The following is a 4062-nucleotide window of genomic DNA, read 5'->3' as shown; positions in this document are numbered from 1 at the left end:
CAGCCCCCTGGCAAGGACCATGCAATTCCTCCCCCGCAGAGACACCTGAGAATCTGCGAAACAGGCCCCTCCCCTAGAAGACCAGAGGGAACTTCTGGCAAATACCAAGTTTACCGATCATACAAAACTGTAAAACTCCAGCTTTTGAGGAAAAAAGCATATAGCATTCGTGTTTTTTTTCTTACTTTTCTTTAATCCTTCAGTTTTATATTTTATTATCCTTTTCAGCTATTTTCTTATTTTATCAATTATTTTTTAAGTCTTTTTTAATTTTCATTTTTTCACTTATGGTTTATATACGTATTTTTATTTTTGGCTTCCTTTTATTGTATTCAACTTTATTTTTGTGTATATATATATATATATAATGTTTTTCTTTCTGACCTATTTTGGGATCTAGTTTCTTCTAACAAACAGGCCAAAATACACCCAGGATCTAGTTTATTGTTCTGTTCTGATCAACTTCTTGTCTGATTTTATTTCCATTTTTTCCCTTTTCTGTTTGGTTTCTGTTCTCTTCTGACTGTGTAGTGTGTATTTTTCTGGTATAGTTATTATTCTTTAGTTCTTCAATTTTATATTTTGTTATCCCTTTCAATTATTTTCTTGTCTTTTTTGGGGGGGAGGGGTTTAAAGAAGGGAATGTATTAGTAAGCACAGGGGGAGAGCCTGCCATTGGGCATCCCCAGAGGAGGCAGGCCAGACCCCCCCCCCAGGCCGAGGGGAGTCTGAAAGCCCCAGGGGCTCTCAGGGAATGTCACTGCTAAAACATATATATATTAACCATTCATGGGAGGGCAGGAACAGGGCTGGGGCAGGATCAGATGATCTGGCAGGGCATTCCATAGCCGGTCATGCTGGCCTGGGATGCCCTGCAGTTGGTGCCCATCTGCAAACCAATGACGTTCTTGCCCTCTTGCAGATGGTTGTCCGAGATGTTCCAAGTGTTCTCCTTGGACTTCTTCGGAAACCAGTTGGGATCCCCAGAGAAAAACCCATCCTCCCAGGCTACCGCCAGTCCACCCAGTTTCATCAGCATCCGCTGCAAACATGGCATGTTCTTTCCTTCCCAGGGGCCCAGTTTGGAAGATGTCAGTGGTGTGGATGCCATAGTGCTCCACCAGTGCAGGAACTGAGAGATCTGCTCCAGCTGCTTGAAGGCCATAATGGAGGCCTGGATCTTCTTCACTGGAGCTAGTTCTTGGGGTATAGCCCGTTGATGAGTTCACACAGCACCATGCCATCCTTAAGCCAATTCTGGAATTTCTGCAGCCCAGGCTGGGGCTGGCCTGCATGCTTGTGGCACTGGGTGGTGATTCACTGGATCAGGATCTGCTCCAGGTCTGCATCCTACTGTTTCTCAATCTTCGGCTGTACCCCCCCAGCTCAGGCTGTAGGCAGGTCCCCTACTGGCCATTCCAAAGGGCAGTGGTGGCTGTGGGGTGGATTGGCAGTGAGCGCGGCATAATCCTGGCAGGGCTGCCTGTGGAGTCCAATTATTTTCTTGTCTTATCAATTATTTTCTAAGTCTTTTAAATTTTCATTTTTACACCCACAGTTTACATATATATATATTTCATTTTTGGCTTCCTTTCATTGTGTTCAACTACATTTTTGTATATATATGTTTTCTTTCTTGCCTATTTTGAGATCTAGTCTCTTCTAACAAACAGACCAAAATACACCCAGGATCTAGATTATTGTTCTGTTCTGTTCAACTTCTTGTCTGAATTTTATTCCCATTTTTTTTCCTTTTCTTATCTGATTCTTTTCTGTTCTCTTCTAATTTGTGTAGTGTATATTTTTCTGGTATAGTTATTATTCTTTAGTCCTTCAGTTTTATATTTTATTTTCCTTTTCAATTATTTTCTTATCAAATATTTTTGTCTTTTTTAAATTTCATTTTTACACTTTTACACTTTTAAATTTCATTTTATACTTCACTTTACACTTATACATTTTTGTATATATAAGGTTTTCTTTCTTGCCTATTTTGGGATCTAGACCAAACTACACTCAGGGTCCAGTTTATTGTTCTGTTATGTTCTTTTCTTGCTTGATTTTTTTCTCAGTTTTTTTTCTTTTCATTTCTTTTTGGTTTCTGTTCTCTTCTGATTTGTGTAGTGTATATTTTTCTGGTGTCATTGTTGCTATATTTGTATTTTCCCTCCCTTTCGTCTATCCTTTTCTGGACATAATGACAAGATGGAAGAACTCACCCCAAAAAAAGAGAATAAGAAACAGAATTCACAGCCAGGGATTTAATGAATATGGATATAAGTAAGATGCCAGAACTAGAATTCAAAACAGCAATTATAAAGATACTCGCTGGGCTTAAAAAAACCACAGAAGACACTAAAGAATCTCTTACTGGAGAAATAAAAGAACTAAAATCTAAATCAGGTTGGAATAAAAAATGTTATTTCTGAGATGCAATAAAAAATGGAGGCTCTAACTGCTAGGATAAATGAGGCAGAATAGAGAGTCAGTGATATAGAAGACAATATGATGGAAAATAAGGAAGCTGAGAAAAAGATAAACAACTACTGGATCACCAAGGGGAGGATTCAAGAGATCAGTGATATCGTAAAGTGAAACAATATTAGAATAATTGGGGACCCAGAGTAAGAGGAAAGAGAGAGGGGGGCAGAAGGATTACTTGAACAAATTATAGCTGAGAATTCCCTAATCTGGGGAAAGAAACAGGTATTCAAGTCCAGAAGGCACAGAGAATCCCCCTCAAAATCAATAAAAATAGGTCAACACCTAGACAAATAATAGGGAAGTTTGCAAATTTCAGAGATAAGAAGAAAATCCTGAAAGCAGCTTGGAGAAAGATGTTCTTAACCTACAGGGGTAGAAACATAAGGCTGGCAGCACACCTGTCCACAGAGACCCAGCAGGCCAGAAATGACTGGCATGATATATTCAGGGTACTACATGAGAAGAATATGCAGCCAAGAATACTTTACCCAGCAAGTCTGTCACTCAGAATAGAAGGGGAGATAAGGAGCTTCCATGAAAAACAGAAACTAAAAGAAATTGTGATCACTAAACCAGCCCTGCAAGAAATATTGAAGGGGATCCTTTAAGTGAAGAGAGAGTCCAAAAGTAACAAAGACCAGAAAGGAACAGAGACAATATACAGAAACAGTGACTTCACAGGTAATACAAAGGCACTAAATTCATATCTTTTAATAACTACTCTGAATGTAAATGGACTAAATGCTCCAATCAAAGAACACAGGGTTAGAGATTGGATTTAAAAAAAAAGCAAGACCCATAGATATGCTTTCTATAAGAGATTCATTTTAGACCCAAAGTCACCTCCAGATTGCAAGTGAGGGACTGGAGAACCATTTATCATGCTTTCCATCAACAGAAAGCTGGAGTAGCAATCCTTATGTCAGACAAATTGTATTTTAAACTGAAGACTATAGTAAGAGATGAAAAGGGACATAATAAATGTGTCTATCCAACAAGAAGAACTAAAAATTATAAATACTTATGCCCCTAACATGGGATCAGTCAATTATATAAACCAATTAATAATAAAATTAAAGAGACACATTGATAATAAAATAGTAATAGTTGGGGACTTTAACACCTCACTCACAACAATGGACAGATCACCTAAGAAGATCAATATGGAAACAAGGGCTTTGAATGACACACTGGACCAGATGGACTTCACAGATATATTCAGAGCATTTCATCCTAATGCAACAGAATACACATTCTTCTCGAGTTCACAATGAACATTCTCCAGAAGAGATCACATACTGGTCCAAATCAGGTCTCAACTGGCACCAAAAGATTGGGATTATTCCCTGCATATTCTCAGACCACAGTGCTTTAAGACTTGAACTCAATCACAACAGAAAATTTGGAAGGAACAAAATTCAGTGGAGGTTAAAGAGCATCCTACTAAAGAATGAATGGGTCAACCAGGAAATTAAAGAAGAATTTTAAAAAATCATGAAAGCAAATGAAAATGAAAACACAACAGTTCAGAACTTTTGGGGTACAGCAAAGGCAGTTCTAAGAGGGAAATATATAGTA

General features: G+C 38.3%; 1 pseudogene; it reads right to left on the bottom strand.

Moving 5' to 3' along the window:
* Window positions 1-820: 820 nt before the first annotated feature.
* On the bottom strand, window positions 821-1441 carry LOC110580124 (annotated as a pseudogene).
* Between the last annotated feature and the right edge of the window lie 2621 nt (window positions 1442-4062).

This window comes from Neomonachus schauinslandi, chromosome 12 (genome assembly GCF_002201575.2).
Source record: "Neomonachus schauinslandi chromosome 12, ASM220157v2, whole genome shotgun sequence".
Classification (NCBI taxonomy): domain Eukaryota; kingdom Metazoa; phylum Chordata; class Mammalia; order Carnivora; family Phocidae; genus Neomonachus; species Neomonachus schauinslandi.
This window is presented reverse-complemented; position numbering and strand designations above follow the sequence as displayed.